The following is a 13258-nucleotide window of genomic DNA, read 5'->3' on the forward strand; positions in this document are numbered from 1 at the left end:
TTAGCATGAAACAGTCAATAAAAATATGGGGAACTCCCGACCAAACACAGATAAAACAAACCACATGGTAGCATACTCCTGTGAAAGAGAAAGCTTTACTCTGTAAAGGAAGAAGGGACAGTGAATCGGGTCTCAAAATGCTGAATTTCAGGCCGGGTGCGGTAGCTCACACCTGTAATCCCAGCACTTTGCGAGGTCGAGGCGGGCAGATCACTGGAGGTCGGGAGTTCGAAACCAGCCTGGTCAACATGGTGAAACCCCGTCTCTACTAAAAATACAAAACATTAGCTGGGCGTGATGTGTATGTCTGTAATCCCAGCTACTCGGGAGGCTGAGGCAGAAGAATTGTTTGAACCTGGGAGGCAGAGGTTGGAGTGAACCGAGATCATGCCACTGCACTGCAGCCTGAGCAACAGAAAGACGACCTCTCTCAAAAAAATAAAAATTAAAAAAATTAAAAATGCTGAATTTGGGGACTGCCAGCATTCAATTATTGATGAAGTAAAAGGACACCATTATTTAGTGTGAGCCTACCCATGCTGAATTACATTTCAAATACAAGGATAATGTCTCACGTGTACAAGAGTAAACAGGGAAAATTAAATAATTTTGATCCTTTTGTGTGTGTGTGTGAGACCTGATCTCGCTCTATTGCCCAGGCTGGAGCGCAGTAGTGTGATCATGGCTCACTGCAGCCTCAACTTCCCAGGCTCAGGTGATTTTCCCACTTCAGCCTCCCGGCCAGCTGGGACCACAGGCATGTGCCACTATACCTGGCTAATTTTTCTATATTTTTGTAGAGACGGGGTCTCTCCATGTTGCCCAGGCTGGTCTCGAACTCCTTGGCTCAAGCGAGCCTCCCGCCTCAGCCTCCCAAAGTGCCGGGATTACAGGCATGGGCCACCAAGTGCAGCCAGTTTTGATACTTTAAAGCCACAGTTTGTGAGCTACAGATTTCACATTCACATGTACTAAGGCTGAACAATGTGTCGAGGACGAGGAGTATTCCTGTGTGATCCATCTACTACAGCCTCATTCATCCTTTGTTTCTCTTCTAACCCAAAGATCAGCAAACTTTTTGTAAAAATAAAGGGCCAAATAGTAACTATCTCAGGTTTTATAGGCCATATTTCACAACTACTCGACTCTGCTGTTGTACCAAGAAAGCACAGCTATAAATAACAGGTACACAAAGGAGTATGGCTGTGTTCCAAATAAAACTTTATTTACAAAAACAGGCCCATGGGCTGTGATTTGCTGACCCCTATTCTAGTTCTCAGGGTGCTAGAAAGGAGGAGTGAAGCAGAGATACACTTAAGACACTCGTGTAAGAATACAGCAGGAATAAGCAAAGAGATCCAGTTGATCTGAATGTATCCACCAGGCATAGCCGATTACACCCAGGAGTATTCTTGTAAGACAAAAACCAAGTCTAGAGGTATTAGGTTGGTGCAAAAGTAATTGCGGTTTTTGCCCCTGAAAGTAATGGAAAAACTGCAATTACTTCTGCACCAATCTAATACCAGGGAGGCCTCATTTCTCAACAACCACAGCTCTCAAGACACGAGGGCCTCTCCCTCACAGAAGCAGCGACATTCCGTCATGGGGTTTGTCCCCTGAACTGCATGTCCACTGGAGACTCTATAGTGACCTCTCCAAACTGCCTACCTAACCCCACTTTTTTTTTTTTTGAGACCGAGTCTCACTCTATTGCCCAGGCTGGAGTGCAGTGATGCAATCTTGGCTCACTGCAACCTCTGCCTCCCAGGTTCAAGCCATTCTCCTGCCTCAGCCTCCCAAGTAGCTGGGATTATAGGCACCTGCCACCATGCCCAACTAATTTTTGTATTTGGAGTAGAGATAGGGTTTCACCATGTTGGCCATGCTGGTCTCCAACTCCTGACATCAGGTGATCCACCCACCTCGGCCTCCCAAAGAGCTGGGATTACAGGGGCATGAGCTATCATGCCCGGCCAGCCTGCCTCTTCTTGTGTCTAGCAGCACACCAGGGCTGGGGACGCAGGCTGTGGTCACCAATTCAAAAGAGGTAACTGGTCTACCAGGGAATGACCCTACCCAGGAACTAATCAACAACTCGATGAGAGCTCAGGACATAAGCCTTTCCACTCCAGCTTTGAACTCTTACCTGCCGAAGGGCCGAGAAAAGCCCAGTGAGCCCAGAGCAGCCGTGATCAACCACTGTCACTTCACAAACCCCAAATACATGGGTTCTTCCTTCTCCTGAACACCTCTTCCTCTCACACCTCACACTCCACCTGGAGCAAACCCTGTCAATTCAACCCTCAAAGGGTTCCAGAATCTGCCGCATCTCCATCACCAGCAGCCCATCGCCAGTACCAGCTACATCGCCAGCACCCTCATCACTGTCACCTCCTAATTGGTCTCCCTGACTTTGCTCTTGCCTCACTTCCAACAGAATAATCATGTTAAAAAAGAAGTAAGAGGCCGGGTGCAGTGGCTCACGCCTGTAATCCCAGCACTTTGGGAGGCTGAGGCAGATGGATCACCTCAGGTACAAAGTTCGAGACCAGCTTGGCCAACATGACAGGACCTCGTCTCTACTAAAAATACAAAAATCAGCCAGGCATTGTGGCGGGCACCTGTAATCCCAGCTACTCAGGAGGCTGAGGCAGGGGAATGGCTTAAACCCAGGAGGCGGAGGTTGCAGTGAGCCAAGATAGCGCCATTGCACTCCAGCAACAGAGTAAGGCTCCGTCTCCAAAAAAAAAAAAAAAAAAGAACAGGGGGTGAAAATCAACAAACAGCAGGCACAGATTTGGGGCTAGATAATAGACAAATAAGTGAAAAAGCAAATTTATTCACATACCCTTGATGCCCCTAGAAAGTCCTTCAAAGCACATGACAGGGCGTATATGAAAGTGTAAACTGCTCACCATATGACCGTCAGGCTTCTGAAGCTGTTTACATCTGGAATGCGACCATCAACCTGGAAGGTAAGAAAAACAAACAAACAAAAAAAAACTTTTGAGTGACAAATAGCTTCCACAAAGCCCATCCATTTTATTCCATAGAAAAAAAAGAAATACATCATTTATAAAACTCTACCAGAGGAGGCAACAGCCATCGCTAATAACAGAGGAAAGAAACAAAGGCCTTAAAATTAGAAGCAGAGGAGCAGAACCATCCAGGACCTTGAAATAAAGACGGAGTCACACAGAGTCAACCCCGGTGCATCACCCTAACAACCTTCTACAGTAACAATATTTCCAGGTCAGCAACACAGGTTCAACCAGGCTCAGAATCCTGTTCAAGGACACAAGATGAGTAATACGTTTTTATTCTATTTTTATTTTTATTTTCCTAAGATGGTTAAAATTGGGCCAGGTGCAGTGGTTCACACCCCTAATCCCAGCACTTTGAGAGGCTGAGGCTGGCAGATCACTTGACCCCAGGAGTTCAAGACTAGTCTCGGCAACACGGCAAAACACTGTCTCTACAAAAGATAAAAATATAGGCCGGGTGCGATGGCTCACGCCTGTAATCCCAGCACCTTGGGAGGCCGAGGTGGGTGGATCACTTGAGGTCAAGAATTCAAGACCAGCCTGGCCAACATGGTGAAACCCTATCTCTACTAAAGATACAAAAATTAGCCAGGCGTGGTAGCACGCACCTGTAATCCCAGCTACTTGGGAGGCTGAAGCAGGAGACTCCCTTGAACTCGGGAGGCAGAGGTTGCAGTCAGCCAAGATCAAGTCACTGCACTCCAGTCTGGGCGACAGAGGAAGATTCCGTCTCGGAGAAAAAAAAAACAGGGCCACATGTGGTGGCTCACACCTGTAATCCCAGCACTTTGAGAGGCTGAGACACGAGAACTGATTGAACCCAGGAGACGGAGGTTGCAATGAGCTGAGATGGCACCACCGCACTCCAGCTTGAGGGACAGAGAGAGACTTTGCCTAAAAAATAAAAATATATTTAAAAATAAAAATGAAAAAAATCAGCCTGGTGCAGTGGTGTGCAACTGTAGTCCCAGCTACTAGGAAGGCTGAGGTGAGAGGATTCCCTCAACCTGGGAGGTCAAGGCTGCAGTGAACGGTGATTGCGTGATTGCACCACAGCACTCCAGCCTGGGCGACAGAGCAAGAACCTGTCTCGGAAAAAAAAAAAAAAAAAAAAAAAGGTTAAAAATTTCAAAGCTAACATATTCTTATTTTATTTTATTATTTTTATTTATTTATAGTGCAGAGTGCAGTGGCAAGATCTGTGGTCTCGAACTCCAGAGCTCAAACGATCCTCCCACCGCAGCCTCCCAAGTAGCTGGGACTACAGGCATGTGCCACACTATGCTTGGTTAAAAGCTAATATATTCTCTTAATAAGGGAAGGAACAGCTTTCAAAGAAAGACAGAATTAAGATGAATGAGTAAAAGCTGAGGCAGATTTCAGGCTTGAGACCAAGGCAGGGCTTCTTAACAATAAGAACCAGCCTATAAGGGCGGTGACTGGGCCCCTGGCAGTGAGTAGTGATCTTCTTACAGGTCTTGATATCAGGCAAGGTTGATCTAGAGGTCCTTGAGGATCCCAATCAATTCCAAGGTTTTATGATGGGTCATGTTCAAGCAAAAAATTATTCTGACACTTTTTACAAATGGTAACGCAGACTTTAGGATTACAGCAACAGGTGTCAAGGTCATTGCAACAGGGAGAAAGATTGGGCTCAACTCCAAATACAGCAAAGACATCTGGAGATCAGCAGCCAATGAGCAGGGAGAGGCATCCGTGGAGGGGAAATTACTAAGAAGAGACATTAAAGTCAGGGGGATTCTTGCTAAATCAAATTAACAGGATTCCTGCTGAAGGCAGGTTGACTTAGACAACAAGGACAGGGACAAGGAACTAGATCAGGTGTGATCAGATATCCAGAATAGAGGATATCTCTCTAAACTCATCTAGCAGCTCTCTAACTTTAGCAGGATTCTTGCTAAAACTAACTGGGAAGGCCTGGAAGGTGAGGGTGGGCTAAAGGCCTCGCTGAGAAGGGGGCTCAGAGAAGCCAGATTCAAGTTTGGTCAAGGAGCAAGTCTTCATCAGTAATAGTAACTCCAGGGAACAGAGGTCCTGATACCTCGAGGTGGTGCCCAAGGCAACAGGAAAGTACTAGCCAGAGCAAAGAGCAGAATCCAGATGTCCCAGCCCCAAGCTCAGTGGGGTGAGTTATAGCTGGTGCCCAGTAATACCTGACACCGCGTAACACCTTCTAGTTTTCTCCATTTCTTCCCACGCATAATTGCGCTTTTTTGCAAAATCTAGAAATGGCCGTTTCTAAACATCAAGCTACCATACAATAAGGGGAAACTACCTTTGCACATAATGCCATGTGAGCAATTTATATACAATTCCCTGTGATATCGAGGCAGATTGATTCATCATCATGAAGACAATGAGGCTTTTCAAAGTGGCCTTGTAATGACAGGCATATAAATAAAATAGGCCAAAAAAAAAAAAACTGAAACTAAAAGACTGGATTTAAAAGCCTCTGGCAAAAGCCAGGAAGCTTGTGATCACTAACAGAATTACTAAACTACCCTAGCAAAGTTAAACAAAGTTCCATAATCCCCAAATCCAAAGGAGAGCATTTAAAGCTGACCCCAGCCTGGTCAACATAGCAAGACCCCATCTCCACAAAAACTTCTTTTAAAGATTAAGTGGGCGTGGTGGCACATGCCTGTTGCCCTGGCTACTTCAGAGGCTGAGGCAAGAGGATCATTTGAGTCCGGGAGTTCCAGGCTGCAATGAACTACGTTCACAACACTGCACTCCAGCCTGAGTGACAGAGTGAGAATCCCTGTTTCTTAAAAAATAAAAATAAGGCTGGGCGCAGTGGCTCACACCTGTAATCCCAGCACTTTGGGAGGCCAAGGCGGGCGGGTAACAAGGTTAGGAGTTCGAGACCAGCCTAGCCAGTATAGCGAAACCCCGTCTCTACTAAAAATACAAAAATTAGCTGGGCATGGCAACACACGCCTATAATCCCAGCTACTTGGGAGGCTGAGGCAGAAGAATCCCTTGAACCCAGGAGGCAGAGGTTGCAGCGAGCCAAGATCACGCCACTGCACTCCAGCTTGGGCAACAGAGCGAGGCTCCGTCTCAAAAAAAAAAAGAAAATAAATAAATAAATACATACATACATAAAATTAGCCAGGCATGGTGGCATGACTGTAGTCCTAGCTACTTGAGACACTGATGTGGGAGGATTGCTCGAGTCCAGGGTTCAAGGTTACAGAATATCCGTTTCTAAAATAATAATAAAAGTAAAAATAGGCCAGGTGCGGCAGCTCATGCCTGTAATCCTAGCACTTTAGGAGATCAAGGCAGGTGGATCACCTGAGGTCAGGAGTTCAAGACCAGCCTGGCCAACATGGTGAAACCTTGTCTATACTAAAAATATGAAAATTAGCTGGATGTGGTGGTGGACACCTGTAATCCCAGGTACTCAGGAGACTGAGGCAGGAGAACTGCCTGAACCTGGGAGGTGGAGGTTGCAGTGGGCCAGGATCATCACGCCATTGCATTCCACCCTGTGGAGTTACAAGAGCGAAACTCTTAAAAAAAGTAGAAACAAATAAAGACGACAAAACTGCCTTCTTTGATCTCAAAAGTGCGATCCACTTGCTGGGCAGAAGTTATTTAAGAATACAGAAGGGTTGGTCACACACAGTGGCTCATGCATGTAATCCCAGCACTTTGGGAGGCCAAGGCAGGCGGATCACTGGAGGTTCAAGACTAGCCTGGCCAACATAGTGAAACCCCGTCTCTACTGAAACAATAGAAAAAAAATTTAGCCGGGTGTGGTGGTGTGTGCCTGTAATCCCAGCTACTTGGGAGGCTGAGGCAGGAGAATCACTTGAACCCGGAAGGTGGAGATATCAGTGAGCCAAGATCACACCACTGCACTCCAGCCTGGACAACAAAGTGAGACTATCTCTCAAAAAAAAAAAAAAAAAGGCCGGGCGCAGTGGCTCACGCCTGTAATCCCAGCACTTTCGGAGGCCAAAGTGGGCGGATCACGAGGTCAGGAGGTGGAGACCATCCTGGCTAACACGGTGAAACACGTCTCTACTAAAAATACAAAAAAATTAGCCAGGTGTGGTGTTGGGCGCCTGTAGTCCCAGCTACTCGGGAGGCTGAGGCAGGAGAATGGCGTGAACCCGGGAGGCGGAGCTTGCAGTGAGACAAGATCATGCCACTGCACTCCGGCCTGGGCGACAGAGCGAGACTCCATCTCAAAAAAATGAACCTAGAAGGGCGATGTGCTAAATACTCTCAGATTGCCCTTCAGGTGACTTTCCCTCTTTTTCCTCTGGGATCCGTGCCTGGGAGGCTGCCCTTCCTCACCTTCTGGCCCTGGGGAGGCACCACGGGCAGGGATGACGGTAGGAAGAGGGTCAAGACCGTAAGAACACTGACCCCCTGCTTCCTCCCCACAGCAGCACCTGGAGGTCTCTCCATCACAAGTCCCTTTTTCTCTCAGGCTTCAGTTCTAGGGAACAAAGGGGCTTCCTCCTGCTGCCCGAGTGGAACCAATCCCTGTCTTTTTTTTTTTTTTTTTTTTTTTTTGAGACAGGGTCTCATTCTGTCACCCAGGCTGGAGTACAGTGGCACGATCACAGTTCACTGCAGCCTTGAACTCCCACGCTGAGCTTACATGATCTTGCCCCTCAGCCTCCCAAGTAGCTGGGACTACAGCCACACGCCACCACACCATACCTGGCTAATCTGGGCAGCAGCGGGGGGGGTTGGTAGAGAAAGGGTCTCATTATGTTGCCCAAGCTGGTCTCAAACTCCTGGGCTCAAGCAATCCTCCTGCCTCAGCCTCCCAAAGTGCTGAGATTAGAGGTGTGAGCCACCACACCCAGCCTGTCTGCTTTTCTTAACTCCGTGAAAACACCTTCTCTCGTGACTCTCTTCTGTCACCTGTGAGTGTGCCATATATTTTCCTGCCAAGCCTCTGACTGACAACAGTAGAAGAAGAGGAGCAGAGAATTTAAACTTCAATTTTCTGGCCGGGCACGGTGGCTAATGCCTGTAATCCCAGCACTTTGGGAGGCTGAGGTGGGCGGATCATGAGGCCAGGAGATCAAGACCATCCTGGCTAACATGGTGAAACCCTGTCTCTACTAAAAAAATACAAAAAAATTAGCCAGGTGTGGTGGCGGGCACCTGTAGTCCCAGCTACTCGGGAGGCTGAGGCAGGAGAATGGCGTGAACCCAGGAGGCAGAGCTTGCAGTGAGCCAAGATCGCGCCATGGCACTCCAGCCTGGGCGACAGAGAGAGACTCCGTCTCAAAAAAAAAAAAAAAAAAAAAAATCAATTTTCTATCTTTGCCCTCAATGGAGAGGGAAGAAATAGAAAACCTGATTTTTAAGCTAGATTTCCAGGCATGGGTAGGGGGCAGGTGTGGAGCACTGTCTGAGGAGGCTCCGAGTGTTAAGAGTGTCAGTGAAAATCTTGAATTTCTTTTTTTTTTTCTGAGACATAGTCTGGCTCTGTCACCCAGGCTGGAGTGCAGTGGCGCGATCTCAGCTCACTGCAACCCCTGCCCCCCTAGGTTCAAGTGATTCTCCTGCCTCAGCCTCTCACGTAGCTGGGACTACAGGCATGTGCCACCACACCTGGCCAATTTTTATATTTTTGGTAGAGACAGGGTTTCACCATATTGGCCAGGCTGGGCTCACACTCCTAACCTCAGGCGATCTGCCCACCTCAGCCTCCCATAGTGCTGGGATTACAGGTGTGAGCCCCCGCGCCGGGCTGAAAACTTCAAATTTTATTTATTTATTTATTTATTTATTTGTTTATTTATTTATTTATTTTTCCTTGAGACAGAGTTTCGCTCTTGTTGCCCAGGCTGGAGTGCAGTGGCACGATCTCGGCTCACTGCAACCTCTGCCTCCAGGGTTCAAGCGATGCTCCTGCCTCAGCCTCCCAAGTAGCTGAGATTACAGGCATATGCCACTAGGCCTGGCTAATTTTGTATTTTTAGTAGAGACGGGGTTTCACCATGTTGGTCAGGCTCATCTCGAACTCTTGACCTCAGGTGATCCACCTGCCTCAGCCTCCCAAAGTGCTGGGATTACAGGCGTGAGCCACCACACCTGGCTAAAACCTTGAATTTTCTACACAAAATTGTGTGTATGTGTGCATTTTTCTGAAAAGAGAAATCCAGAAAGGAAAAGGTCAAAATATTTCTATATCCTCAAAAGGTGACCAAAAATTTTAAGAGACAATGCTGCCAGAAAAACCACGTAGAAACGGCCACTGTCTCGCCAGGAGAAGAGAGAGGAACAGGCAGGTGTTGGGCACCCAGGTCAGCTCCATGAGCAGGAATGCCACCTCTTCCCTTGCCAAGGGGAGCCGGGCTGGAGGAAGGACCAGCATCAGCATCCCCAGCCGCCGCCCACCCCCGAGGGGGCAGCTGGGATGGTGCGTTCCTGAAAATCTCTCACAGCTCCCTCTCAACACTCAGTGACATTTACAAAGCTGATCAGCCCAGCAGGTGTCGGATGCACAAGCAACAGCAAAAACAGTTCCGGGGCTGGGGAAAATCTCATCGTGTTGTTCTGAAAACCTCCAGGCTGCTGAGAGTCTCCAGGCAGCAAACCAGGAGGGAAAAATTACTCAGGAGACAAGAGAACAGCAGAGCGGACCACACAGGAAATGCCCAGGTGGGCACAACGAAGCCCAGAGCTGTCTGTAGATTCCTGCCCCAGGTGGGCGTCGGTCAGCCCTTCCGGAGCCCAGATCCGCCCCTTGGGAGCTGTGTGAGGAGGATCAGCGGCCCCCTCCCACTAGGCTCGGTTCCCCCTTTACCACATAGACACGATCATTCAGAATGAACCTCATAGGGCTGTTGTGGGGTCAAGGAGAAAATGTGCTTTGCATGTCACCAAGACCCAGTAAATGCCTTCAGATGTGTGTTAGGATTAGTATCAGAGCTCTTCTCTGTTTTCTTCCCTGCAGGGGTGATCACGGGTACAAACAAACAGCAGGTGACAAGGGAGGTTGATGGAATCAACTTCCCAGTTCCACAGGGCCCTTGCCCAAAGGGAGTGGCAAGGGCTAGGTGAGGTGGCTTATACCTGTAATCCCAGCACTTTGGGAGGCTGAGACGGATGGATCACCTGAGGTTAGGAGTTAGAGACCAGCCTGACCAACATGGAGAAACCCTATCTCTACTAAAAATACAAAATTAGCCAGGCATGGTGGCGTGTGCCTGTAATCCCAGCTACTCGGGAGGCTGAGGCAGGAGAATCGCTTAAACCCAGGAGGCAGAGGTTGCAGTGAGCTGAGATTGCGCCATTGCATTGCAGCCTAGGCAACAACAGCGAAACTCCATCTCAAATAATAATAATAATAATAATAATAAATAAAGGAGTGCCAAGCCAGCCAGGCAATGCCACCTGAGAGGGGCGGGAGCCTTGAGTCCACAGGGAGCCCTACAATGATCTCCATCTCCCATGCCGTGGTCCCTTTTCCAGCTGTGCCAATGTCCTCAGCTCAGAGGCACAAGGCTGTTGTGGTTAAGAGCCTGGATGGGGAGCCTCGGTGGACACTTGGTCTTGCCATGAACTGACTGGACGGCCGTGTGCAAGTCATATCATCTCTCTGTGACTTAGTTTCCTCATCTATAAATCAGGATGATCATAATCATAGTACCTGTGTTTCTGTGAGGTTTAAATAAATTCAAACAAAGTTCTCAGAATAGTATCTGGACCAGGCTCGATGTCTCATGCTTGTAATCCCAGCACTTTGGGAGGCCGAGGCGGGCAGATCACTTGAAGTCAGGAGTTTGAGACCAGCCTGGCCAACATGGCTAAACCCCGTCTCTACTAAAAATACAAAAATCAGCTGAGCGTGGTAGCACACGCCTGTTTGTAGTCCCAGCTACTCGGGAGGCTGAGACAGGAGAATCGCTTGAACACAGGGGGCAGAGGTTTCAGTGAGCCGAGATCGTGCCACTGCACTCCAGCCTGGGCAACAAAGCAAGACTCTGTCTGAAAAAAAGTAAATAAATAAAAATAGTGTCGGGTGTGCAGCAATAACTCAATAGATGCTGGCTGTCATACGGCCCGCATGTTTCAGTGAGTTTCCAAGGACCATTAACAAAGAGGCCTCTGTGCTCCAGATACTGGCACCACCAGCCCATGAGCCTACTGCCACATGGCCTTGATCCTAAGATGAGTTTCGTAATTTAATGTTCATAAAACTACAATAGACATGCACATTTCACATAGATTTTCTCATCTGTTAAATTGGGATAATAACAGCATCTAGCTAATAAGATTGGTGGAGGATTAAGGATTAATATATGCAGAATGCTTCGAACAGAGCTTGGCATGGCGTACTCATCAGAAATTGTCCTCTGCAGGTATTTTCACCGTCATTATAGTAATTGATCTGACCTGCTGCAAGCCTTCCCACTCCAGTCAAATGTGGAAATTCCTCCTCATCTCTCACTCAATCCAGGCATCACTTGACCCTGGTACCAAAGATGCATGGTCTGGGGCTAGCAAGGGAATGGCCTTGGTAAACAGAAAGATGCTGTGGAGTTTCAGGCATTTTCTGGGGTTTTCCCATTCTGTTGGCTTCCCAGAATTAGTTACTTACAAAAAGAACATGGCGGCCAGGCACGGTGGCTCACGCCTGTAATCCCAGCACTTTGGGAGGCCGAGGCGGGCGGATCACGAGGTCAGGAGATCGAGACCATCCTGGCTAACACGGTGAAACCCCATCTCTACTAAAAAATACAAAAAATTAGCCGGGCGTGGTGGTGGGTGTCTGTGGTCCCAGCTACTCGGGAGGCTGAGGCAGGAGAATAGCGTGAGCCTGGGAGGCAGAGCTTGCAGTGAGCCGTGATCGTGCCACTGCACTCTAGGCTGGGGGACAGAGCAAGACTCCATCTCAAAAAAAAAAAAAAGAACATGGCTTAGAAGTTGCTGAGTTGCATATTAGATCCGAGGTTGATTTAAGGTTAATTTTGTTTTTTTGCGTTGGAGTAATTTTCAGGTCACTATGTTGGCTTCTTGGTGGCCCCTGGAGCACAGCTGGCCTCCCATCAGTCTGAGGGCCTCATGGAAAATAAACCTTTAGCAGGGGCACACAAGGAAAACAACCGGAAATGGAGAGAAAATGTAGCAGGAAAGGGGTGCCAGTACAGTCAAAGATCAGTGAGTGAGCCAGGAATTGAGACAATTACTAAATCAGTGGCCTCCACTGTCCGTAACAAAGTCTGAAATAAGTTCCATAAAATCACTATTTTCCCTTCCTCTGTCACCTTAGCTGGTGCCTCGCTGCACTGGAGACTTGCAGAACCATTAGTCTGTTCTTGCACTGCTATAAAAAAACACCAGAGACTGGGTAACCTACAAAGAAGAGAGGTTTATTTGGCTCACAGTTCTGCAGGCTGCACAAGAAGCATGGCACCAGCATCTGTTTCTGGTGAGGCCTCAAGAAGCTTCCATTCACGGCAGAGGCAAAGGGGGAGCAGACATGTCACAAGGCGAGAGAGTACAAGAGAGAGAAGGAAGTGCCAAGCTCTTCAAACAATCAGCTCTCCCGTGAACTAACAGAGTGAGAGCTCACTCATCACCATGGGGATAGCACTAAGCCATTTGTGAGGGATCCACCCCCATGACCCAAACACCTCCTACCAGGCCCCACCTCCAATACTGGAGATCACATTTCAACATGAGATTTGGAGGGAACAAGCATCCAAACCGTATCAGAGAATATTAAACCAATAAGGGTACAGTCAATGAAAGGCAGAATCCTAAGAGCATGGAGTCTGGGTCAGGACACCTGGATTCAAATCCTGGTTTCCTCAACATTTAGCCATGCAACCATGGTCCAGCCCCAGGCACTCTGTGCCTCAGTTTCCTCATCTGTAAGATGAGGATGGCAGCAGCTAACAGGCAAGTGAGGTGTAAATGAATTAATATATATGAAGCTCTTGGAAAAGTGGCAGATACACAACAAGCACTCACAAACCTTTAGTCTTTTTTTTTTTTTTTTTTTTGAGGCAGAGTTTCCCTCTTGTTGCCCAGGCTGAAGTGCAATGATGCGATCTCGGCTCACTGCAACCTCCGCCTCCCGGGTTCAAGAGATTCTCCTGCCTCAGCCTCCCAAGTAGCTGGGATTACAGGCATGCGCCACCACCCCGGCTAATTTTGTATTTTTAGTAGAGACGGGGTTTCTCCACGTTGGTCAGGCTGAGTCT

The 13258-nt window shown here is 48.1% G+C and overlaps 1 protein-coding gene across 9 annotated transcripts in view; it reads right to left on the reverse strand.

Moving 5' to 3' along the window:
* TIAM1 (TIAM Rac1 associated GEF 1) overlaps positions 1 to 13258 on the reverse strand; it is a 485833-nt gene that overhangs the window by 349434 nt on the left and 123141 nt on the right. For 5 of the 9 annotated variants that reach the window (XM_054468475.2, XM_054468478.2, XM_063659809.1 and 2 more), the window contains exon 2: positions 2916 to 2968. The gene's annotated coding sequence lies outside the window, so the exon portion shown is untranslated. Of the gene's footprint in view, positions 1 to 2848; positions 2969 to 13258 lie in introns of all 9 variants that reach the window. The other 4 variants (XM_054468477.2, XM_054468480.2, XM_054468482.2 and 1 more) reach the window with 1 other exon arrangement.

This window comes from Pongo pygmaeus, chromosome 22 (assembly GCF_028885625.2).
Source record: "Pongo pygmaeus isolate AG05252 chromosome 22, NHGRI_mPonPyg2-v2.0_pri, whole genome shotgun sequence".
Classification (NCBI taxonomy): Eukaryota; Metazoa; Chordata; class Mammalia; order Primates; family Hominidae; genus Pongo; species Pongo pygmaeus.